The sequence below is a fragment of the Brienomyrus brachyistius genome, unplaced genomic scaffold (genome assembly GCF_023856365.1).
Source record: "Brienomyrus brachyistius isolate T26 unplaced genomic scaffold, BBRACH_0.4 scaffold27, whole genome shotgun sequence".
In the NCBI taxonomy this organism is placed as follows: Eukaryota; Metazoa; Chordata; class Actinopteri; order Osteoglossiformes; family Mormyridae; genus Brienomyrus; species Brienomyrus brachyistius.
Window position 1 is genome coordinate 3,184,368 of NW_026042306.1, and position 27,710 is coordinate 3,212,077.

The 27,710-nt window shown below is 39.8% G+C and overlaps 1 long non-coding RNA gene across 3 annotated transcripts; it reads left to right on the forward strand.

The window, feature by feature from the left end:
* Positions 1 to 20: 20 nt before the first annotated feature.
* LOC125721066 (uncharacterized) lies at positions 21 to 27,710 on the forward strand. Of its 3 annotated transcripts, none has more exons than XR_007385669.1 (4): positions 21 to 52; positions 328 to 481; positions 4,116 to 4,195; positions 18,044 to 27,710. It is a non-coding gene; the product is annotated as an uncharacterized LOC125721066 (long non-coding RNA). The 3 variants fall into 3 exon arrangements; XR_007385668.1 differs by having other exon boundaries at positions 19,336 to 27,710; XR_007385670.1 differs by lacking the exon at positions 4,116 to 4,195 and having other exon boundaries at positions 19,336 to 27,710.

The window sequence follows — 27,710 nt, forward strand, 5'->3', positions numbered from 1 at the left end:
TTCATACCAAACTCATCCAAGAGCACTCGTACATGCAGTGGTGGGATTTTTGGTGAATATCGAGATCTGCATTAGATGCTTGCAATCTGGAAAAAAACAAACATTCGTTAAACAGTCATTGGCAGTATCCACATAAACACCAGTATGGTGTTTAACCTACTTCTAAAAAACATGTTACAGGAATGTCAACTTAAAGTTGGAAAACTTTGCCTATCGGCAAATATACACAGACGCCACATGTACTTTTCAATTTAAACATAATGCTGAGCTGATTTTTTACGGTACACTGATCGATATCTTCGTAAAATAATCTTTTTTCACTAGCAGGGCAGTGAAAGCTTTGCTTTGTGCTAAAGTCAACAGTGGCGTTTGAGCTCAAATAAATGACGGGATGACTTCGACCATCTGCAGTGGCTCACAGGAGAAGCGTTACCACTGGAGTTTGGCGCGGTATAATATGCAACATCCGGATCTGTGTCAGGTAGGAAGTTTTTGGAATTGAAATTGATTTGAAAATGTGTATAGGGTAAGGACATGCATGCTGTTAACTGGTCGGTCTGTGTATCTAACAATTAAATTTGATTCAGTTTGAAGTCGTGTTGGTAACTGTTCAGGAAAAATCCAGCTTGGAACTTGGTCGTGTCAGATCTCTGGTTTGCAAGCTGATGCCGCTGTCTAACCGGCCACTGTCAATGCGTGATGCCAATTGACAATTAGTAGTATTTTCAAGAAACTCTATATTTATCTCAGTATTTAGTGGAACAATCCCACAAATATTTGGGCAGATAGATGCACACACGACAGATACAATTATTTATACCGATATTCCAAGACAACCAAAGTAAATTTTGTATTGTTTTTTGTTGTTACTGTTAATTGCTTCTTTGTGAGCATTTTTGTTTAGTTTTAATTTAACAATTTCTCTTTTAAACAATGCTCACTGCTTAGTTAAACGATTTTATGTGTCATATATTCGATATCTTTCTACGAAAGTAATTAGACATAGGGCGCAGTTTTGTCTATAACGTGAATACGGCCGTATAGCCAAAAGCCCTACACCACTGATTTAGTTGGTGTAATAGCAACAAATACGATGTCATGTGAGTCTTCGAGCATCTCAAACCGATTTCTGAACCTGTGGTTCCTTCCTACCTCCACACGAGCAGCTTCAGAACGAATAATAAAAATAATGACAATTTACTGATTTATCATAAAATATTGTGATTCCTGTGTTAAATTAATATGGAAAGCTTTCGTTTCATAACTTTTCAACTTGTCAGACATTGTAGAAGTAGTCGTAGTAGCAGTCATAAGAAGAAAGCAATAAATGCGGGAAACTGCTATCAGAATTACAGAAATAAAAAATGTTTTATAATGACAATAACATTATTGAGCATCATCACCATCTTGGCAATAACCTCCTCTTCATCTGATGCTTTCTATTTCCAGAAGAAGATGGAATTGGTCTTGGGCAAACAGAAGGGATAATGGTTTTTAAATTATTCATTCTGTCCCATTTCAGTACTAATGCAAGTCCCCAGTTTTGTCAATTGCTCATTAAATGAGTGTAAACCCACGTAGTTCATTTCAGATCCTTTGATAGAGGAGTGACCTTAGCCAGGTCCACCAAATATAAAATAGGAATGGCTAAGATCAAAGCTGCCTTCATGATATCACAATAAACGTGACATTGGGAAATAAATAGATATTTTTCTGTTTATTTGAAATATACAAATATAGGTTGGCATTAGTATGATTGTTTCTATACCTGAATTGAAACTTTAGAAAATAATTGCTAACATAATTAATAACAAACAATATTTTATACAATTAATTGATTTTAACCATCCATCCATCCATCTTCCAAACCGCTTATCCTACTGGGTCGCGGGGGATCCGGAGCCTATCCCGGAAGCATTGGGCACGAGGCAGGGAACAACCCAGGATGGGGCGCCAGCCCATCGCAGGATTTTAACAATATCATAACATATTATAAAACACTTACTTCGTTATCGATGTAAAACTGATATTGACATATATTTTTTGGAATAAATGTTTTTCCATTATTAATAAAAATTGTACAAAATTGTGTTTTTGGTCACTTTTGATTATTGTTATGCAATTTAACTCTAAATCGGAATGTATCTTTAAGGGATATAACGTTTTGATGTGAGCTACATGAGTTTCCCACCCACAGAGGGACACAAAAATTCGTTCATGTGTCACTTATAGCGATATACCATTGCTACAGACTGGCCCTTTCGATGTTGTTATAGCAACAACATCAGCGTTTATCCAGAGGGAGGTTTGTTTATCCTTTTACTTGGGTAAGCCGATTTAATTACATTTCTTACCAGTCGGATTATTTGCATATTTAAAAACGAAAAAAAAGATGACACCGTCTAATTTAGTAACGGAATATCGCGTTATCAATGTTAAATATGTGGAATTCGGTATTTCATATCAGAAGTCACAATGAATTACATGGATAATTGCATGACAGCGGCTAAACACAACCAAGAAAATAGCTAATTACTGGGATTTTTGGTTTAACTTGTGCGGAACACCCAAGTAGAACGTTTTCCTGGGTGATCTCTGGATACCAGTTTTACCAAGCAGTAATTGTACTTTGTGTACTTCAAGGGTTTGATCAGTAAGCCGATTTACCACCTCTCTCGTAGCAAATACATATACTCCAACAGTTTACCAAAAGCGACCGGTATCCCACGCTTTTTAACACACACACACACATATATATATATACGCCCTATGTCTAATTACTTTAGTAGAAAGATATCGAAGTATACAAGTATATATGTATATGTAAACCAGAAATACTTAAAAGCACTTCTCATTTAGGCCTATTTAAGTAATAAATGTAAATAATTTCCATAAACAAAATGCTTTAAAAAATTTCTTTGTATATGCATGCATACAGTATAAAATATAGCCCTGATAAGCATACGTGAAAGAAATCGATTATTGTGCATGTCTGACACTACCCTGGCAACAAACGAATATTCTAACAAACTTAAATTAAACACATATTATTGTCTTATCCAACCATTCCAAAACGTATAGCAGCATATCAGACATGGTAATTATTACACCATGACGCAAATAATATGGATAATTATTTATAATGTAACTATAGGATATGATTTTTAATTGAATCCGCATAATTTGATTACATACAACTTTCAACGTAAATTTTAAAGGCAACTAACTGCTGATCTTTCACTATGAGCTATAGTCATTTAAATAGTATGAATTTAATTTATAAATATAATAAAATACACAATTGATTTATTGTGTACTTATTACTATGACTATTAAATTATTTTGTAAAAATTTAAGCAGGTGAATGTTGAAAATGTCTAAATGGAACAACTACAATAAATAACCTGCTGCTTATAATTAGGCCAATACTAACTTAATAGGCTAAATTAAGAGAATTTCTCTTTTATTGCATGAAAAATGTTTTATTTACAGTGGGAAAACAATCAGGGCCTTAAATGGTATGTGTGTGTGCACACAAGTGTGGGGACTCTATTCATTTCTATGGGCATAACCCAAATCCCACATACTGTATAACATCCTTAACCCCTACCCAGCCCTAACCATAAGTAATAAACATAATACATGCATGCACAGGTGTAAGCTCCAAGCTCCTTAAAGTGGACAATTGTCAAAGTTAATTTGATTGACATCCGATTAGATAGCAAACACACTTTGTCCCATGTGATAATGATCAGTGTCCCATTTTAACAATTCTCATCCTACGGAAATACAGGTCAAATGGTTAAATATTGTGACCGTGCTCTTAGATAAACTGGACTGTGATCAGCCTCTTCTGGGTATAATTTACATTGCACTTCCATGCAGTCACAGGGTTCACTGTAATATGTGTGTGTGTGAAACAGTTCACTCCAGTCTTCCTTTCTCCTAGATTTGTGAATCTAGCGAAAATGTTGAAATTCAGGCCACCAATATTTGCACCACACTTGTATAATACAGTATTATTTTGCTATTAACTGAATGACTCCACTCTTATAAGGTGACATCCATTTCCTGTTACGGTTAACAATGTCCTATGGAAAACTCATTTTTTAAAGGATATTCCTGGGAGATGTAATGGAGTCATCTGTGATTTGTTTGGAGGGTATGCCTGAGACGGTCTGATCTACAATCGAGGGTGAGTTTCATGTGGCAATAATAATATAAATAATTCACAGTATGTACATATCTGGAACTGTCATCTACAGCCTGATTTGCTCACTGTTCTTACTGCTGGCATGACATTTTAGCAATAAGAACCACACCAGTTAAGAGGGAAAATATACTGGGAAAAAACTGATCGTGCACCTGGGAGTAAAAGTGAAGGATAAAATCACAAGTATTCTGCATACACACACATGTAAGATCCTGCTTGGCGTGGGAGTTTCTGGAAGCCGAACAAGGGATTTAAGAGAGAGTGTCAACGGACATAGAGTTATTTTAAGCCGACCAGGGGAACGCTGACAGTTTCATAAGTTTCTTGACATGTTGTCTCTTGAGCTCAGCTTCACGGCCACTCAAAAGTTTCAATCTTATATTTTGAAAAGTTGCTGAAAATAAAGTCACATCATATTGGACTTCATCAATGCAGCAAGTGAACCTGTATCATGAAAGTAATGGAATCAGCTCACAAAGACAGGAAGAAGACAAAAACGTTCTGGAGCTTGTTCATGCATTAAATTTGCTGTAAAACGCAAATTTCCCACCCGTGGGACTAATAAAGGCAATCTTATCTTATCTTATTATATTGTGGAGATGTTAAAGTTTTATTACAGAGATTTAACCCGTCATAAAACCTCTCGGATTGAAAATCATGTCACTTGTGGAAATGTTTTTGTCCTCATCATCATAAGAACATATGAACTTAAATAAATACATGAATTAAGAAATCACAGATAGCTAAGGTCAGTCCATCAAAAAATGTATAACTAAGTGTGATTCTCAATATTTACTGGCCTTTTGAATATTAAAATATTACATTATTTTTGACATAATATTACATTATAATGAATGCTATTTATTTTACATCTAGTCATTTTCTTACTGCTTATCCAGTAAAGAGTCATCAGACAATATTTATTACATCACACTTATAAGAATTAATAATGCAATATTTTACCTGCACACAACGTCTAACTGAAAGGATTTTTTTTATTTTGTCCGAAAAATACAGTAGAAAGGTCACCTGCAACAAGGGCAAACTGTGGGCAAGCTGTGGGTGGCCTTGAGGGGCCCAACCTCTCAGTATAATGTGAAATTCCAGTTCACTGTTTACAGGACAGACTCTCGTCAATGCCAGGTGTGAATGGTGCCTGTCGATCACAGCAAGAAGCCTGCCTTCTTTGCATCACGTCAGCACCCAATACCAACCTGCCTTTCCCTTGTGCTTTCGCACATGATGAATTATCTACAAACGTCAGTCAGTCACAGCAAGGGAATTATGTCACATGTTTTCTGTTGCTAGGCACCTAGACACATTGTCTCCTTTATTTATATATTATGTCATATAGGAGGAATATCAAGAGTTATGGTAGCTGTCAAAAGACATTTCCTAATACTGAGAAACTATAGACAACATTAACATGAATCAATCTCAATTTTAAAAGGTAGACAGTGGAAATATGCCTTGCCTTTTCTTTTGAATGCAGAATATAAACTACATTTTACTGTATGGTTTGATGCTCAGTAAAATACTCCATTTAAACTATTATTACATTTAGGTCTGGGTTGCCTGTTCAGGCTCAACACAGTTATTCACTTCTCTCAGTATTCAGTTACAAATATTGAGTGTAAGTGAGTTCTGATGAACAATATCAATATTATATTATCTATTATAAACTGAGTGCTTCGTCTGAGCTTTGTAACCATAACAGCACCTTTCAGATTGAGTGGCATGTTAAAAAAAAATTACCCCCCTACGTGACAGGCCAGTTGACCCACAACTTTCCTTAATTGCATTTTTACTTTCATAAAAAAAAGCTGTTGAGTGACAAGGAAAATTATTTTTTGAAAATGCAGGAGTTCCTCCATCCTTCCCCATGGAATTACCTCAGATTTCCCAGGTATGAATTAATCGAGAATCCATTCATTAATTCAGAAAACCCCAAATCCAACACAGTGACCTCCTAATCCAATATAATGGGGTGACATTTCTGAATTAGGGTACCAATTTGCTTAACTACTTTCTGAAAGCGGGAGGTGTGCCTGGCACAGTTCAGCAGATAGTGTGGGATGACAGGGGCAGTTCCTCCCTTGCAAATGGCTCCCAGGAAGCCCATATACCAGGCTTCATCACTGCTGACAAGGGCCTTGCAATGGCTGTCATATGATTTTGAATCCATCACTGGCATTACCTCACCCACCCTTTTTGCTGCTTCATTGAGTATGTTTGCTGAATGCAGTTGTGTTTGTCTTAGTTTACAATGGTGTGTCCCACAATGGAAACCTCACAGAAGAAGGATGCTTATATGTATAATAGGTATTAATGGGATGGTGTGTGGCTCTGGAGATTAAGAGTCTGTTCCCATGACTGGAAGGTTAGTAGATTGTTGCTGCTGCTGGGCCCTTGAGAAGAGCCTTAAATCTAATTACTCCAGAGGCACTGAAAGCTGGCCAACCCTGCATGCTGACCCACAGACATGCTCACCTGTATGTGTCAGGATGTCTTATGAAGATTAAGACAGGATAGGCGAGGACAATTTCACCATTAGGATGAGGATACAGTACCATTATCATATGTCACATATGAATAAAAATATGAGAGTAGATCTATTTTATCCTTTTTTCTTCTGTTATAAATTTTGGAGTTTAATACTTTTGTCATCTCTGGATGTGATAATAATACATTATATATGCTGATACTAGGGGTGTAACAATTCATTTAAGACATATATCCCGAAACCTTCTTAACATTCCTATGTGTTTCCCAAAACAGTCTTAGTTCAGTATATCTTCCGTAAGATATTCTTTCGTAAGGTTTGTCTGAGTCTCTCTTAGCTGTCTCTTATCACTGTTGTCGGCTCATACTGCTTATTTAAAATAAGACTAACATCATTAACGGTACAGTTTCATAACCAAACATCACTTAACTAAAAAAATAGCTGATCTATATGATAAAATTATTTTGTCTGATACATGATACCTTTCTTAGGTTTCGTCCTTGCGCTCTGAATGTGCAGCAAATTGTCCTCAGTAACGTGGGGATTCATAATGAAAGATAAGGAACATGCTGTTGATTATGTATTTTATTTATTAAATGGGAAGGAAGGGAGGGGGCGTTTCCCTCTTTCGAAGAGGTATATCGAAACTTTGGTTCATGAGGTTGATAAGAGATGCTGAAGGTTAATTTACATATATGTCTAATATATTTTCCCCAAAAAAGCACCCCGGAATAGTCCTTAGTAGTCACTACTGAAGCACATTCAACATTCTCATATATTTAGACAGTAATGCAACTTTTCTTTCAGCTATTATGCCATTGCTCATCCCATTATCAATGACATGCACGTGCAGGTGTTTTATAGAACAAATAAAAATAAAATAGCGACAGTACAATCTGGGGAGGCGGGTTCGTGCACCCAATCAGCAAAAATCGTATTTACGATTAAATAATTCAATTTGTTTATTCTGTATTTTATATTTAGCTCCTCCCCAGTTCTGATTAATGTAACATTCTGAAGTATTCCTGCAGTGTTATATTTATAAAGAACACCATTTTCTCTCATGCCGCAGTCAAGCAGTGCTGCATGGAGGGAATAATCAGTTCTTCAGCCATCAATGTCAACCAATCAGATGTTCTGGAGCCTATTCAGGTCGTTCACAAGAAGCTCTCCCTTAAGCAATCTCTTAAGAGATTGTTCAGGAAATATATGTAGGAAAACAAATACCTTTTGTAAGATATATATTTAGAGTCTTTGTAAGATGCTCAGAGTCAGCATTATTTGGAATCTGGGCCCAGTACATTACAGTATATTTTATGTAGTTTAGCATACCAATTATCCTATGTTTTCAGTTTGAGCGATACATGTCCAGAAATTTTCTGCTGTTAAAATATAAATACAAGACAGAATGTTTTTTATTTATTTTTTATTTCAAAGCACAATTTTTTATATTGTTGGCTTTTTCAATTCAGAATGAATTCCACAAAAATCCACTCATGTCTAACAGTATTGGAAATATTGATCGTGTATTACTGAATCGAATTGAACCATATTGTATCTCAGTAACTCTTTAGATATTGCCAGATACTGAATGGCTGCCTTGCAAAATCAAAATCTAACTGTATTGTGGCAATGCTGAGGATTTACATCACTAATCAGGGGTGCCATAAAGTGGGGGGAAGTTAGACTGATTCCAAGGACCCCTGAGTGAGTGCGACCCGAAAAAATCTGGAACATAAGCCAACTGATCTGAGTTGGGGGCCCAATATAATATGCTTTCAAGGGGCCCAAAATCTTTAGCAGCATCAGTGCACCTAACCGATATGGTGTCATATATAAAGAGAATACTATTGTTCTTCAATATAATCTCATCTTGTAATTGTTTACAAGCGGAATCAGTTACAGGTGTTTAACTGTTTGCTGAAGCGTAAGAAACATCCTGACACCTCAGTAACCTTGAGGTTATTTATTTAGAAACATTGTCTCCTATGCCTATGCAAATGAATGCCAGGGAGTCAGGCAAATGAGTCCATTATGCAGTGCTAACAGGGTGTAATGGGTATTTGCAGCTGATAGACGACCTACATATGACGCTTAAAATGAACGACAATAATCTAACACTGTCTCAGTGCAAATAGGATTAGAAAACTGCAAAACTGTTCCCTCTAGTTTTGAAGCAGCAACGGAGAACAAAGGTCATAGTCACAGCAGAGAGGCTGGGCATTTCAACAACTTCTATACCTTTATGTTGTGGGACTTGTGTTAAAGGTATCAATGCTGTAATCTTTCTATAAACAGAAGAATGGGGAAACTAACATTCTACAGCTTAAATTTTCTGAGGAAAAACATAATGAAGTGGCTATGTGTGTGTTTTATGGGAAAACAAGTCACGTAGCTTCTATTCATAGAGTTTCTGGTACATCTAAGCAAGGCCCTGGCTGTCTGAGTGACCCCGCACCTGTATTATGCCACCATACCAAGAGTCCCTTGGAGCTGCGTGGTGAACTGTTTCGTAGAAAGGCAGATATGACATGAGAGGTCACAGGATCGGTTGGGGTGGGAGGGGTGGGGGAAGAGGGCTGTCATCAGTTACTCATTAGCTGTTGCTTGAAAGGACTAATACATTTCAGCTGGAAAGCAAACAAGTTAATATCCAGCTGTGTGCCCTATTATGTCCTGGTTACCACCTTTACAAATGTTTTTTTTTATTTGACAGTTATTCAGATGTATGAATGCCCTTGTCATCATATGTCATCATATGTATAACTTGTAAAGCATTCAGTACAATATATCAATTAATTTTTTAAGACGACAAGTGTACAGTACAGTAATTTGAGTACACTGACCAGTTTTTTTAACTGCCCGAACTTTCTTAGCGATGTTTGAAATGGTTGCAAAACCAGTGTGGCTTCAATGCTTGAAAAAATCAGCAATGAAAACAAAACATAGAAACAAACGTCTATTGTTTTTAACAACAGCAGCTCCAATGTGAATTTTCCAAGCTTGGCTCAAGACATGGTATGAAACCAGCACATCTAGCCTTGAAGTCCAGTTATAAATTTTCTTTAGGTCTTGTTAGCAATGCAAAGGTATGTTTGCTTGTTTTAAGTTAAAGGATTCCTTTTTTCTTCGTGTGTCTGTAATGTGTACCTTGACAGTCCACGGTTTCTCTTGGCCACCAATGGATTATGAAAACAAAACACCCCTCTGATCTGCGCCAGCCAACGCTGACAGCAACTTGGCTCTGACTGTCCAGCGTGTGTCATTACCTATGTGGAAGAACAACTCGTTTATAAAGCAGAGAATCCTCGAATATGTAACCAATAGCAAATCGGCAAGGAGAGGAGGGGTAAAAATCACTGGGAGTGCTAAGACATGTTTTACTGAATATTTGGTAACAAAGCCCCCCCCCCCCCCCCCCCAAACCCTTAAGGAAATGTATTCAGTGTCCCGACACAGACTCGCTGGCCCTTTGACGGCTTTGGGGGGCTACGGGTTCTCCTGGGAACAGGGTGAGATGGAGGACTGCCCTGTTTGCTCACGGGCCGTCCTCCTGACAGAATGAAATGCAGGGACACAGACAATGCGGCTCGGGGAGAATGGGAGATGGGCAGTGAGCAGCCTGAGCTATTTGCTTAGCAGAAGGGTGGACACAATGGCTGGTCCATGGCTTTCCCATGCATGCAGCCAGGGCCCCTCCTCCACTCCTGGGTACGAAAGGAACCTCTCTTTCAGCTAGATAAGGGCCACAGCTGTCCACCATATTTAATTTCCACTGCTTATGACACTGTATGCTGATTCGCTCACGTTTTCATATGCCGGTCAGTCCAGGATACATCAGCCTTCCAATCATGCTCTCAATGGGGAAAAGAGATTTCACTCATTTAAAAATCAGGCCAGCATTTGTACATGAAATGTCAGTGGGATTTGTTCCACTTGAAGGAGAATGAGTTCTTCATAATATCAACAATGGTATGGGCTTAATTAATTGCCACTTTTTAAATAAACAAACTTTTAGAAGTTCTCAAAGCTGCAAAACCATTGTAGTCAGAATTCCTTTCAATTGCTTCATAAAAGAAAGAGGAGAAAAAAAACATCTGTGGTATTTTTGGTTGTCTTAAGCCTTGTGTGAGTGAATCACTTGGGGTGTAACTCACCAGTATCCTGACTTACAATGGCAATTTCTACACAACACTGGCAAGTGGCACACAGAGCAACAAAGTTAGGCACACAGACATCAGGATACTGATGGACAGAATACATGTTTATTCACTAGGTACCTGCTAACACTGCCCACCCAGACCCAGACACACACATAGAAATCCTGCCCCTGGGTGGTCAGGACCTCAGACTGAAAGACCTTAACTCTGCAACTAAATGGATGCTATCCTGAAAAGACCATGTCAAACGTCTCCAGAGACAAAAGACAAATAGTTGTTGTGACCTGTGCCTTCCGTGTGCTACAGGTGAGATCTGCAGCAATCTCCCAGCACTGCACTCTGCTCCACCTGTGAGGGAGCGGTGAGTGGGGGTGTGTGGGTGGTTCTGGCATGCCGTATCTGATTCAGCTTCCCTTTTCAGCTTGGTGTGATACATTTTATTTAATTTGCAATCCTAATACTCATTTCAATAAACAAATGAAAAGGTAATGGTGTGATAATAAACCAGCACACTCTCAAGTCGTCAGTTAGCTGGTCAACCCAGCCTACCTAACCCACCTACTGATAGATTACACTATGTACTAGGCAGTACTATGCACATTATTTGCACTAAGCACAGAATGCTGTTGTTTTATTTATGTGCAATTTCATTATGTTGGTTGTTTTGCATGAGTAATTTCCCTGTATATAAAAGTATTTGGCAACAAATAAATGATTCTGATTTTAGTAGTTATTTGGTTAGATAGTCAATTAGTTAATTAGTGCATTTCTGCTTTAGAATGGCTACAGCATACTGTATCAGAGATGTGCAGTCAGATCTGCAGAGAGAGAAATCTGCCTGAGATTAACATGGGCAGACACGGACGTGTCTGCGACCTGCGAGGTCTCTCAGCAGAGGCGATGTGGAACAAGCTGCAGGATGCTATGAGGTGTCTGAGACACAAAAGAGCGCTGATTGCCTAAATGGAAGAACAGCTCAGGATCTTATCAGGGCCCAGATAGAAAAAAGTTAATGCCAAACATTGTAATGAGCTGGTTTCCGCTCTGTGCCCCCATGACAATTATGCAACAGAAGTCAATGATCTGGCTTTGTTAGACCGTAATATATTGGCCTGTTGAAGTTTAATTTTATATATTCCTAAGTCTAGATTCAATGAAATTATTCTATAGCAATATGGCCAGCCCTTAAGTTTCTGCTCAAGGTATAAGTAAATACTGAAAAGGGTGGGGTGGGACAGGGTGTGACTTGGCTAGGGATCTGTGCCCATGTTTGGAAGGTCATGGGTTCAAATCCCATGGATGGTGGAGCAATCATATCAGTTGGGCCCTTAACCACAATGGCTCCAGGGACATTGGCTGACCCAGCACTCTGATCCTCATTTGTATGTCACTTTTGATGAAAGTGTCTGTTAAATAAACATATATACGTTTATAAAAGATCATTTGTTGTGACAACTCCATATTGCAAGTTGTTCAAGACAACTCCAACCTCTTTTGGTGCAACACGTTTGTTTTAAAAACCTTTCAGTTGCTTCTTTCACCCTTGTTTAGATCTTTTAGCAACATGGGATTTTCTCAATATATATAAAAACACTAGTTCCCAGAGTGATATAAGGCTTTTAACCTGAAGACTATTTACAAGAATATGTTGTGACTAATAAGGTCTTAATTAATTTTCCAGAATTAGCCACATCAATCTCCCCCAATGAAAATAAGTACAATAATATAAAAATGTTATCTACTTCATGTATACTACTTTTGAATAATTAAAAAATATTTGTGATATGTACATCCATATACTCCATGTAGAAAATCATCTGTTGGGCCTTTAGATGGATGTATTTTCAGTGTTCAGAAGATAGTTCATCAGATAAAGGCTGATAGATTGGCACACTAAGCTTTCATTGATGTCATGTGAATATTTTCGTTAAGAAAAGAAAAAAAAAACAGTGTTATGCAGGAACAGAAAGTGCACAGGTGTGTCCCAGAATATACTTTGGATAAAGGAGGAATGATTAATGAATTGCAGTACCTGAAATGCTGCATTCAATAATAGACTGATTAATGGAGTACCTGAAACATTGTAATACAGAGCCTTTTAAAAAGCTGATAAGGTGAAACTGGCGTTGGAGTGTTTTCACATCACGGAAGCATTAAGACCGAGCACGGCACAAGCCAAGAGATTCGAATAGATCAGCATACTCACGCAGGGGACTTTGCAGTATTAAACAAACCAAACAGCTAGTGCATGACAAAAATATAGAAAAGTAATTTTCGACTGTTCGTTGTTTGATAGAGATTCTTGTGTTTTAGATATTTGAACTGGGTACTCCTGTATTCTTCAATATTTTTGGAATCAAATCACATAAATAAATCACAAGCATAAAATATAGAAAACACAAATCAACTTATCATTATATGCTATGATAATATTAATTACAATAATGAGATTTTACCGAATAATGATTTACCCACAGTTTTCACTGTTCGGCACGCCTGTCGAATGATCTGCCGCTGAGGCAGAGGCTGCTGGGATTGTTGCAGTAACAGAGAGTGGTGTACGCGCGGTGTACGCTTGCGTTGTGTGCGTGTTGCAACGATTGCTTGGGAGTATATTTGGGTTCTTATGTACTAGTACAGTTTAGGTGGGTGGCTATTTTTTATATTTTATTTTGGTCTAAAACAGTGCGAGTGATACCGACAGTGAGTTGCAGCTGCGGGTGTCGCGTGTGCAGCGTTTTCTGTCCTTGTAACTTCGCAGGAAACAACCACGGGGCAATATAATCTAACACCGGCTATCTAACTAGTTCCGGCAAAAGACTGTTGCTCCTGAGCTTTGCTCGGTCTCCAGTCGCGGCCGGGAGGACGTTTTCCACTTTTTTCCCGGTCCGGCAGTATCCTGCTGTGATAAGGTGTTTTTTGTGGTTTTTCGGTCTCCCAGGAGCAACTTCGCTTCGTAGGAAGTTATTCTCTGGTAAGTAATAATTAATTTGGTTATTTAAATAAATTAATTTTAAACGTTATCTCTCTGACCCTATCGGATAATTTAAAAATTCAGTTTTAACCTCCGAGTTAACTTATTGTTTTAGTGTACTCCACACTCAGAGACGTAAGACACGGCGTAGACACTTTTAAGGTGCTTCCATGGCTTTAGAGCCGGAAGAGACTGGGGAGGCAGGTGTACCCTTGGGCACCGAGGAGCCCCCACCCCCCAGGAAGAGGGAGGCTGTGGTAGTAGGGGATTCAATTATTAGAGGTGTAGACAGTTATGTGTACACCCATGATAGAGGGTCTCGTATGGTGTCTTGCCTGCCTGGTGCCCAGATAGGAGACCTTCCGGATCGTGTGCACAGGCTTTTGGCCCCAGCCGGGGTGGATCCAGTGGTCATGGTGCATGTTGGCACCAACGACATAGGCAAGGGCAGGAGGGCTGTTCTGCAGTAAAAAAAAGTCGCAGATAAGCTTAGAAGCAGAATGTCCATGGAGGTATTCTCTGGAATACTTCCTGTGCCAAACACGAGACAGGCTAAGTTAGCTGAGATAAGGAGATTAAAGGCGTGGTTAAAAGGGTGGTGTATGAAAGAGGGGCACTGGAGGACCTTCTGGAACCAGTGGGACCTGTTCAAGCGGATGGGTTGCATCTGAACCAGAGGGGAACCAGTGTATTAGGGAGGTATATGTGTTGAGTAGTGTTTAAACTAGGGACTGGGGGGGGGGGGGGGCAGGGGCGTTAAGAATTTAGGTAGGGGGAGATGGAAAGTCCCAAATAACAATGAAAGTGGGCACTGTAAAAGGCCTACCCTTTGCTGTCTGTAGTTAAACACTAGTAGTATTACAAACAAAATTCATAATTTAGAGGCTTTTTTTTCATCAGACTCTTACGATATTACAGGAATAACAGAAACGTGGTTGAATGACCATGATGGAGTAGAATATGATATGGATGGTCATATGTTGTTCTATTGGGACCGGATAGGCAAGAAGGGAGGTGGTATTGCAGTATATATACATATATATAAAAGAGAACTTGCAGGCATGGGAACTCTCTGATAATAAAAGTACAGAAGCTATATGGGTAAAACTAGATGCTAAAAACTCAAATGGACTAATTGTTGGTGTTTGTTATATAGCACCTAATGTAGAGCAGAACATAATGTAATATATCAATATCAGGATTATGAGTAATAAAAAATATGTGGTAGTTAAGGGAGATTTTAATTTACCTGTGATACAGTGGGACATAGTCTCTGGCTCTACTGTCAATGACAAAATGAACTGGTACAGGATTACTTTTTTACCCAGTTTGTTAAAACCCTTCCTAGGGGAGAAGCCATTCTCGATCATCTTTTCTCAAATAACCTGGATAGGATTGGAAAATTTGAGGTTTTAGAACCACTTGACAGTAGTGATCATAACATGGTTAAAGCTGAGGTTAGCTTAATCTAGGAGACTGCAACCAAGGTGGTTTACTAGTGAAATTAAGAATATAGTCAGGAGGAAAAGAGCTCTATTCCACAAATGGACAATAACTAGTTGGAATAAAGCAGAAGTATCTATGTAAACAGGTTGAGTTAAAAAATATTACTCACTAAGAGGAATGTCGAAAGGAAGATTGCATTGGAGGTTAAGGATGACATTAAAAGTTTCTTCCAGGGTTTTAGCTCCAAAACAGCTCTAAAAGCGGAAATCGCTATTCTGCAGGATAGTAAGGGTGTTTTAATTGAAAATGAAATTGATATAATTTAATGAGTTTAATGATTGTTTTTCACAGAGTAACATACTTTTATGGCTTTTATTACTAATCGAGTATCGTCTATGACTAATATATGTATAACTGAAGCTGATGGGCTACAAAACCTAGCTATGCTTAAAATAAATAAATTGCAGGGCCCTGATGGTATTTTACCAATAGTTTTAAAAGAGATAAGGGATATTATTTGTCGGCCTTTAACTTTACTATTTCAGAAATCCTTATCTGCTGGTGTGATACAATCTGATTGGAAGCGTGTTAATATAACACCCATATTCAAAAAAGGGGATAGAAGTAATCCATCAAACTATAGACTAATTAGTTTAATGTGCAACTTCTATAATTGAAAAAAGTAATGGAAGCTATAATCCAAAAGAATACGGCAGATTACCTGGAATCGGATAACATTCCGAGGAATAGCCAGCATGAATTTAAGAGAGGTAGATCTTGTTTACCTAATCTACTTGAGTTTTTTTGAGGAAGCTGTAAGAGAAATTGATCAAAAAAAGGCCTACAGTTTGATCTACTTAGTTTTCCAGAAGGCACAAACGACTCCTGCTTAAGCTCAACGCAGCAAGGACGTTAGGAACTGTAACAGCTTCGATTGAAAACTGGTTAATAGACAGAAAGCAGCTTGTAGTTATTAGAGGCACAATGTCACAGTGGGCCTGTGTTCATAGTGGAGTACCACAGGGTTCAGTTTTAGGACCACTATTATTCCTAATTTACATGAATGATATTGACACCTACATATACAGCAAACTGGTTAAATTAGCAGACGACACCGAGGTGGGTGGTGTAGCAGGTTTTGAACAAGCGGTAGAGAAGCTACAGCAGGATCTTGATTTAATTAGCGACTGGGCTGATACCTGGCAGATGAAATTGAATGTAGACAAATGTAAGGTAATTCATGCAGTGAGCAGAAATATAAAGTACAGATATTTTATGGGTTCCACTGAAATAAACATAGGTAATTATGAGAAAGACCTTGGTGTGTATGTTGATGTTTCCATGTCTCACTTTCACCATTGTGGGGAAGCAATTCAAAAAGCCAGTAGGATGTTGGGTTACATCTCTAGGTGTGTGGAGTTTAAGTCAAGTCAGGTGATGCTAAGATTATATAATTCCTTGGTAAGACCCCACCTAGAATGTTGTGTGCAGGTTTGGTTACCATACCTTAAAAAGGACATTGCTATAGTGCCTTAGAAAGGGTTCAGCGTAGGGCTACAGGAATGATTCCTAGTCTTAGAGGAATGTATTATGAGGAGAAGTTAGCTGAGTTGAATCTGTTCAGCCTCGAGCAAAGGAGACTAAGTAGGGACATGATACAGATAGGTTAGATTCTAACAAGTTTGGATGCTGTTCAACCAGGTAGTTACTTCAATATTAGTTCAGCTACAAGAACTTGTGGTCATAGGTGGAAATTAGTGGGAGAACATTTTAAACTGGATTTAAGAAAGCACCTCTGTACACAGCATGTAGTTAGACTATGGAATAGTCTTCATCTTTGTGTAGTGCAAACTAAAATCTTGGGTTCCTTTAAATCTGAGCTAGATAAGATTTTAACAACTAGCTCCCCAAAGGAGCTAGATGGGCTGAATGGCCTCATCTTGTTTGTAAATTTCTTATGTTTTAATTGCTGCAACTGTCAAAATATCATATACCAGATCAGGCCAGCAGGTGCCATTGTGGTTATTAACTCAGATTTGTTACCTGAAATCTGTTATGTTGCTGTGGTATCTTAATTAAGCTGATGAATACCTAAGAGAAAACATTAGCTAAACAGTATTATGACAAGAAAAATAATTTAAACAATGGCATTTAAATGTCTTCATATCTCTCCACCAATCAGTAGCCTCCCTGAGACGGGTCCACTCTTAGGTTATGTCAGACAGAAGGCACAAACTCAGCAATAAGTAAAACAATGTAAATATTAGAATAATATGTAAATGACTAAACATTTAGAATTCAGGTCCGGTGTGAACATTGGTAGGTACTAAATAATTCCTGATCCCCCTCACCCTCACAGTATTGGTAGAGACATGTCCCTACCATCCATAACCAAATTCACATCCTTGTAAAAAATGTAAGTGTTAAGTTATATTCTCTGTTGTGATTCAGGGGAATATGTGAACTAAGAAAGTAAAAGTATCTTTTATTGTCAGCTTCAGTTATATGATGCACCTGGTCTTGCATTGAGGTGAAATATTGTTCTCCTTGGTCATAGTGCAAATGAGAAAGTAAACCGTATCAGCATTTTAAGACATGATGAGTTCTATTTTGTGGGGAAGAATTGTGCAAATTGGCATGGAAGCAGAATGTACAATAAATAAATATGTGTAGCTTTCAGAGTTACAAATCTAGATTTATTAGACCTACAGAACTAATTGTGAAAATGACATGTTTTAAACAAGCAGGAAGAGCTCCTCTGCACCTCCAGGAACTAGTGCAAAAGGAGGCCACTCTGGAGCTCACAGGACTCTCAGAGCATTCAAACTGGCCAGGAGGGTGAACTAGAAGCGGATGAATAATTGAAGGCATGATGCAGTTGAAGTGGATGAAATGTGCTTGCGGCACCTTCAGTCTGGTTTGAACACTATTTAAGGGAAGGGTCTCTGGGGCTCTGCTGGAGATGGGAGGTAGGGAGCTCTACAGTGGTTCGGCTCTATCCTTTGCATCACTCAAAAAGCTGCATTGGAGGAGATAGCCATGAAGGGCCACAAGCTGTGCCCATCCAGTATCCCCAATCCTAAACGTGGACAGTGTTTATTAGGCCACCAGTCTCCTACCTGTTGATATAAAACAGGAACCTTTGTTTAAACTATGAAGTCAGTTGTTCCTTTTTTTTTTTCTTTTGTTAACTGTGCTCTTTAACTTGATTTAGGCTGTCAGACAGATTATTGTTCTGGGCCTGAATTTATGGCCCTTTTTAACTGGAGTGCCACCCTCCACTGGAATACTTTACGGTGTTTATATACATTTGCGCGACACTTGAACACTTGGTTGAGCCCTTTGTTGCAAAATTACATAAATTGTGCTCTTGTGAAAATAATAACAGGGTGCAATATTATCGGAATTGCATCATGTATGTTCTCCAAAATCTTTTGTATGTGATGAGTATGTCTACTGTACTGTGATTGGGCCTATGACTGACCTTTAAAGAGGGTTTGCCCTTCTTAAGGTTCATTTATGTGAAATAAAATGGAAAATTTCACCACCCTGCGTGACACTGCTCCTCCTCTTTACTTTTTTTCGCCCAGGTAAGGATAAGCTCACCTGTGAATACTTCCATTATAGTTGCCATGACAGCATCAGTACCTCCCATTTGATAAGTCATAGGACCACTTCAAGTTCGACTGTAAAAAAAAAAAAAATGCATGTTTCAGGTATTCAGGTATTGGAGTGTGGGGTTTAGTAAGAAGTCTTATCGCTGGGCGGATCGTAGGGATTCTGAAAATTGTGGCTTGCAGCCTATCATGGTTGTGCCATATCTCTGTCTTGGCCTTATCACAGTTCTGCTTCTAACTTTTGGTCAAATGTCTCCTTTATAATCAATGACTCTCGGCCTGTGTCAGATACACCCTCTCACAAAGCACCTCGCTAACAGCCGACCAACTCTCCACTCTCCCAGATAATCCCCTCTGTTTTTGAGTCTTGCTTCTGGACTCACATTGACCTTCTTGCCACATGTACCCTTCCTTTTTGACAGGGGGAGACCTAAACACTCCTGCTGACACATGATGAGCAGATGGAAATTTGAGGAATCCCACGACACCTATCCCAACACACGCACTTAGAATGTGGCCATTCTGAAAGCTCCTCTTCAGCTCGACCCCAAGACAAACCTTTGACAGGAGAGAGATGAGGGTCACGCTCTCCTTCACGCTGCCGTGGTAGAGAGCAAGGGCTCCTCAAGTTAACCCAGGTGGCGGGAAAGACCTCGAAACCACATGAGAGGTGCACGGCTAAGAAGGGGTACAGTACAAATCAAATATCAGGATCCCAGTGCTGTTCTTACAGCATTAACTTGGGCTTCTATCTGTTTCTCAGCAGCATGCTGTTGGGTGCTGTATGTTACTGACTAGATTATATGAATAAGAATTCCTGTGTGCAGCTGTACAGAAGGCAAATAGAAGAATCTTGTATGACTTGGCAGAAGCCTCCAGAGGCTATGTCCAAGCATCATTACAGCCAACTGGCTCAGCTCTGGAGGTCAGGACTTACTCTCTCCCTGAGTCTCTGCTCAGCACTTACAGGAGTCAGTGCTCTTTCTGTGTAGTAGATAGATATATAAAAAAAATAACACTGTGGTTCCATTGGCCCCAATCCATAACACGCATATCAATGCAAGGTGTGGAAAGAAGACTGTCATTTTAGTGGAATGAATAGAAATGTAAGCAGTAAGACACCAGCTAAGAGCACCATCTTAATTTGCCAGTACCTCCACTGCATCGATCCCAACCACAAACACGAGACGACCAAGTGCCAGGCAGCGTCAGAGAGTGGTGGCAAAGGAAAGGCGGCCATTAATGATTAACTCTCGGAGCTGGGGCCCTTTGTGTTCGCTGGGTGCCGAGGCTATCTGGCCATCACATGACACGTCGTTTTCTTTGGGCAGATTCAGGAAAGCTGGTGAGCAAACACAGGTGCTCCGGAGTCAGTGGCGCTGTCAAGGACGACTGCAAACAAGAGTGGCGATGGCCGACCCCGCCTCCCGGCTCCAGCAGGTTCCGCCACCTCATAATCCCACCCACCACTTTTCCAGTCCAGCTTTCTTTTTATACTGCTTATGGTAATTAATAACTAAAGGTAACAGCGTGTTTTCTTCAAACAGCACATTTTAATGCCCAAATTAAAATAAACTGGATTATTTCTTTTTTTATGACCACCTCACCCAAAATATTAACCAAGAACTCACAGAGCAAGCCACCTCGATAAATACTAAATATTTGTATGTATGAATGTATGTGTTTGTGGGTTTGTGTGTGTCTATAACAGAAGATGCTTTAAGTGTAATTTTCTAAAACTTACACGGTAAATAAAAAGGTCAAATTAGAGACGTTGCCATGGACACGCCGGTCACATGCCATGCCAAATGATGGCCGACACCCACCTGAGAAGATTGGGCACGTGGAAGCAGCCAGCTGCTGACAGGAACGTGTGCTTTTCAGTGCCTGGGCTGTAATAGCAGACAGACGTGTATGACAGCTTCCCCAGCTCACATGGGGAAACCAGCCTAGGGGTCACCTGTCGGCCTGCGCAGAAGCCAGATTGGAGTGTGGAGAAACTAAGAGCAGGAAGACAGGTCTGCCTGAGGCTGAGGGGTGCAGAAGGGCAGAAATGAGCAGACGTCTCCCATCACAAAAGCTGAAGAAACAGAGAAAGCTGTTTGTTACTTAATAAGCTGTTTTTATCACTAATTTGAGTGATAAAATCTTATCTTCAAATCAATCGTACAGGCTGTGGAAGTAGAATATGCAATCAGGATAATATATAATTTATTGATCTCAGGGGGGATTTCCATATGCTTGTATGTGAGAGTTCTTAAGACTGTATGACAAATCAAATTTTGAAGATGCATCCAGGGGAGAAGGGGAGCTGACATGGAGCAGCACAGACTCCGGCAGCAAGGACAAGTGTCAGCCCTGAGGCATATGCAGAGGCCCCTGGTCTGGAGATAAGAGAGAAGTGTTGAATGAGAATGACTGGCTAAACAGGGGGGGGGCTGGATCTCAGCCAGCACTGATAAAAGTACCCAGACAGCGGCCATAGGTGGGGAAGCAAAGGGAGGGTCAGACGGAAAATGATGTGTGGCATCGGTGTTGACTTCCTGACCCTCTACTGCAAATAAGGATAGATAAGAACTGTGGTTTTGGGGTTTTGGGGATACTACCTACAGTATGACCCACCCCCAGTGCTCTACATGTCGGCTCTGATGCTAACAGAAGGTAGGAAAGTCAAGTTTCTCCCATAAACATGTGGAATTGTGAGGTTTGTTTAGAGGTTTCCGAAAAGAATCTTTGTGAAATGCTGACAGTGGTCTAGTAGGTCCCTGGGGGGCTGATCCTAGTAAAACAACAAACCCAACCAAATCACTAAAAAATCAAGATCGGGACTCCACCTTTGGATCAGAGACACCTTTGGGTTAGTCGGTGTGGTCACATTTTGAGCTGTGCCTGGTGTGAACCGTCTCTCATGTGCCTGTTATAAATTAGCTAGAAATATGGATTCCAGCTTGTACTGTTTATGTAAATTGATTATTTCCACATTGTCAAGATTAATTTTCTCATGCTCTACATACCATCTTTTTGTTGTTGCTTGAATGTTATATTCTCCTTTCTATGGTTAGTGTTAAATAATGCTTTGTATTGTTTGTCAATTTTGCAACTTGTTCAACGGCTCATGCTGGTTAGAGTCAAAGGGAATGACATTTACAAATGAAGCAGACATGGTGGTTCAGTGCGTATCCCATCTCCATTCTATGTGTAGAGTTTGCATGTTCTCCCTGTGTCTTGTGGAGTCTCCATAGGTGTCTCTAAGTTGTGTATGCGTGATTGTGCATGTGTATGACCTACAATCGGTTGGCCTCCCGTCCATCATGCATATATTTTCAGTATTCGTGATATAATTTCAATAGGTAAAATGTGTAAAATTGCACTTTCAAAGCTGTTTATTCTGTCATTACCTAAGGAGTAATGAAATGAATTATATGAAAAATATAATATTTTACGCAACTCCATCCATCCATCCATTTTCCAAACCGCTTATCCTATTGGGTCGCGGGGGGTCCGGAGCCTATCCCGGAAGCAATGGGCACGAGGCTGGGAACAACCCAGGATGGGGGGCCAGCCCATCGCAGGGCACACTCACACACCATTCACTCACACATACACACCTATGGGCAATTTTGCAACTCCAATTAGCCTCAGCATGTTTTTGGACTGTGGGGGGAAACCGGAGTACCTGGAGGAAACCCCACGACGACATGGGGAGAACATGCAAACTCCACACACATGTGACCCAGGCGGAGATTCGAACCCAGGTACCAGAGGTGTGAGGCAACAGTGCTAACCACTGCGCCACCATGCCGCCCCCATTTTACGCAACTCCAACTGCTGAAATGCCAGAGCACTGTGATTTATTACAAATGACCCTGTGCCATGTCATTGGGAGCTGGGAATTCAGTACACAGATGAATAAACCGCTGTGGTTCTCTTGCTTCATTACAATGCCTCTTCATGCCATCGGCACACTCCTCAAGATGGAGAAAGTCGTAAATCCCGGCTATTATATGGGCCAATGGTGCCGGATGTGTTCTTCAGTGCTGTCGCTTTGGTTGGAATGAGGCTGCTTTTAACTGCCTTCTTCCATTCAAGGCCTCACAAATAGTTGTTCTTCTGATCTGAAGACTTGTAGGTGAGGTACGTTTATGACCAGGCCATGTACCGAAGTGCCTCCCTTTCTAAACAAGCCCCCCTCCACCACACACACTGCTCTGAATAGCCCTGTTAAACCCCTGCTGAAAGAGTCTACAAAAAAACACTGCTGCTCATAGAGAGAAAGAAAAACACATAGGTAGCCGGACACGTATGTAGACACCTACCCGCTCAGCCGTAAATAACGAGCAGCTAACCAGACAACAGGCAACCTCTTGAGGCAAGAATCTTGATGAAAAAATCAAACAGTATGAAGCTCTAAAAGTCAACAGGGACCACACTCTGTGGGCGAGGACCCTACAGATAGGCGTAAACTCAGCATATGCAAAACACAAGGGCTGTTTAGACCTGTCAGTGCTGGAAGATCGGGCTCCAGGCTAACAAAGAGGCATGTCCCTAACCAAGTGACCACACATGCTGAGTGACTCTGTATGTTCCTGCTGTGCCACAAATGAATGAATCACACAGTTTTCTGTGATAAATTGCAATCAGTCGTACCTAATACCTACATTTATGTAAAATTACCACAAAGGGGAATTCTTACCACATGGGGCATTCTTAGGAATCCCACTACCAAATAAATTTTTTATAATTCATAGTTTGAAGGAATTACATGTCAGCTTAATTGTGCAAACTGTCAATTTCAATCAGATAATCAGGGTTAATCAGTTTTATGTTGTTATTTCTTTCTGTAATAAAAAAAAGTATTTCATCAAATACAATTACAATACTAACAACAAATTGAACAAAAATATACTATAGCTTATCATAGAAACTGAAAAATTGAAGAGAATTAAAAACAATTTACGTATTTATGTGTTACTGGCTTTTGGATACCTATTTGGGGAAAATAATGAGATCGGAGCACAAATAACATCATTCTAATATACCTAAAAAGTTAAGGTAATGTCATTTGCTCTACACATTTGCTCTTTTTGTTACAAAAATTCTGAAGTTTGTGAGAATGACCCATATTTTTATATTTATTTAATGATTTAACTTAAGCTTCTGATGTGCAAATTATTCATTTCCAACTAAAAATACTACTTTTTGTACAAGCCATATTTCAATGGTTTGACGATAGCTCGATGAACAGGTGGCAATAAGAAAAGAGAGGGATTGTATTATAAGTAGGGATGTTCAATGATTATTTTTTAATCACATACCTAATTAATATACCACATGTACAAATAACACACAGGTATTGAACAGGCAGATCAACACACTATTTATTCCCAACCATGTAAGTGTTTTATAGCAAATAGCTATAAAGGGGTCTAATAACCTCTTAAGAAAGATCTTAAGATTTTAAGGTATAAGCCTTACGATACTCTTATTCTATGCATGTCCCCGTCTTGTATTTTTATAAAATAAAATAAACCACGTATAATCAGCTTCCCTGTGAGATGCTAACAGAATGTTCTGATTTTAGTTCTGAATTCTGGGATTCTGTGCAATGTCACACCCTAAACTGTCACATTTTTTACAACCAGGAAGGAATATTATAGGTCTATATTAAAATCCATGGTCATACTATTCCTACATTTGGGTACTGCATGTGTTAAAACTATTAAAGAAATAATGCGTTATGACTAAAATTAAGGGTGCCATGGTGGTGCGGTGGTTAATACTGTCACCTCACACCTCTGGGAGCTGGTTTTGAGTCTCCACCAGAGTTCCATGTGTGTGGAGTTTGCTCATTCTCCCTGTATCATCGTGGGGTTTCCCCCGGGTACTCCCATTTCTCCGGACAGTTCAAAACCATGCTGATGCTGATTAGCTGCTAAATTGCCCGTAGGTGTGCATGTGTGAGTGAATGGTGTGTGAGTGTCCCCTGCGATGGGTTGGCACCCCATCCTAGGTTGTTCCCTAGCTTGCACCCGTAGCCTCCAGGACAGGCTCTGGACCCCCAGCAACCCTGAACTGGATAAGCGGGTTCTGAAAATGAATGGATGGGAAGTAAAATTAATGCAACGTTAACATGATAAATTTCCTAGTCCTAATGAAAATAATTAATTGCTTTGCTATTAAAAGACATAAGTTATATAAATATCCAACAATTGAGATTAATATGCTAAATAATGATCCTTTATTTGCCATTTGCACAAGTACAAGTAAACTGTAACATAAACATGAGAGAAAGCTTGGGTAAGGGGGGTATTACAGCACAAGGTCAGCCAGTACACAGCGCCCTGGAAGCTGGGGGTTAAAGGCATTGCTCAAGGGCCCACAGACATGTGACTATTCTGCCTCGGCTGGGACTCATACTCGCAATCTTCTGAACAATGGCAGAAAGACTCAGTCCACTGAGCCACTCACCATGACCAGGCAAGTAAGATTAAAATGCTCACTCATTCCAGAGACTTCTCTGTTCCTGTTTTACATTAATTTGAAGAAATAAGTCTGCTAAATAAATAGTTAAGTATTTTATGTAATATTCAATCTCTTACCAGTAATGTGTTTTATGACATAAAAAAGATTCTAAGTAATTTTGGTGGATATATAAAAAGAGAATAGTTGCAAATCACATGCATTTGTTTTTTTCAAGCAGGTTTGAAAACAGCCCTCTGCAGAGAGCACCTGTCAAACGTCAAACATTGTTAGCACATAGCAAATTCTCTCTCACTTTCTAAATGATGACTCATTGGCTCAATGGGCTAGAGGGGGGCACAGCATGTACCTGTACCACTTCACCACCCACCTGTTGCCCAGCTACCTGTGTGGGCTGGATAGAGTGGGCGGAGCAAAGAGTCAGCCCAGAAGGGATGCTAGAAAGTTCACCCGGGAATGATGCCCGTGAAGCCCGAGCTTGGTTGGTTGATCTCGGCAGTTATGGGCGTACAACAGCAGATGACTGACGGCAATTCACCTGGAGCAGGTTCACATTCAGGACCATGCCTCTCCTTTGTTGTCTTTGTGCATTCATGACCGACATTTCTAAAGCTCTTTCTGGCAAGCAGCTACAGTAAGGTTACTGCAAAGAGTTTGGCACTATTGGAAGACAGTTTGACTCACTGTTGCATGAGACAGCATTCTTAATCAAAATCTTTGATTGTATGAACAAAATAATAATTTGTTGAATGAGCGCATCCATCTGTCACCACAGGAAGGCTGTCTATTGCACATTATATTTACTCAGTAATACCTTTTCCTGCTTTGCGTCAACGTGTGTTGCAAACATTTGGTTCATACATTAACCATTTTGGTTTTATCCTATCCAAATTGCATAGTTTTAAACTACATACCTTTAGAGAGTGGGTGAAAACCAAAAACATAGAGAACATACAAACTGCATGCACACAGAGCCAGGACAGGGTGCCGGATCCACTGCAGATATGAGAAATCCAGGCCTCTACTTACCTTGTCTAATGCCACAAAGTGGTACTACAGCTTGATGGCACACATGGATGGAGCCCTGTTTGGCCCCTGATTAGAAACATTTACACTGACTAATAGAGTTGGCTAGGTCATATGACCTGGCATGGGTTTGATGGCTTTTTCCAGAAGACTGAGTGGAAAAACATAAGAGGACTCAAACATTCACTTTTCTCTTCTTGGCAACTATCAGCAAACTTCCTGATGATATTCAGGCCGGGTAAACAGTCAGCCTACTCTGTATGCGATCCATAAACCAATCAGTGAACATTTGGAAAGATTAACAAACATGGCGGCCTGTTGTATCGCTCCCTCAAAATGTTTATAAAACTTTTCTTATTCATCCATCCGCCTGTGCTGTCTCGCTGGTGTCACTTTGCGGGAGCCTTAGCGAAACACACAGTTGTCCATGTAAACAGCCCGTGCTGAAAACTAGCCATGTCTATTGGCTTACAAACGTCCTCTGATGTTTTCTTTCCCCCTGAGTTTGTTCTGGAGACTAATCAGGACCCGATAAAGCCCACGGCAAATACGCAGGAGATGGCCATCCACATGTCGAGGTTTGCACAGTCCCCGCGAGTGTACGTGCGGATGGGGTACTCAGAGATGACGGACTCATGCTGGGTGAAGGACAGGGGGAGGTTACTCTGAGGAGAGCCCAAAGACGCGAGAGAAGGAGAGGCAAAGAAAGAAGAACCAGTGATATGAGTAGATGAAAGGGTAAAAAGAAGGAAGACAAGATGAAGAAGAAACGTAAAAGATGTGACAGGAAACAAGAGTGGGGAAGACTTTTTTAACAAGGTTCCTAAAAGGCCTCTAATTTATACCCCATTCAATTTTAATTCACAATAGTGAAATTCATAGGAAAGAGAATCCAGCAAAGTCAATAAAAGTTGTCAGGAAGAGAAAGTCACCATGATTTGTAAATAAATTCCAGACATTGGCCTGTTGGCAAGACTGTATGTTTTTACTCTCTGATTTTCTGAAATGATTAACTAAAAACAAACAATGTTAAAATAATTTTTGACTGTGTTATATGTAGTGAGAGCCAGCACAGTGTTGCATCACACTTATAAGGATGGGGGGTTGAATCCTTCCTCTACTTTCTGTGTAGTTCACATCTTCTGTCTGCATCTTGCGAGTTTCTCTAGGTCCGGTTTCCCGACGCATTTCAGAGACACACAGTTAAGACTGGCATCTCTAAATAGCCTGCAGACTGATAACTGTCTAGGATAAAAAGTTGAACAACCGATGAATAAATAATTTGGCCATA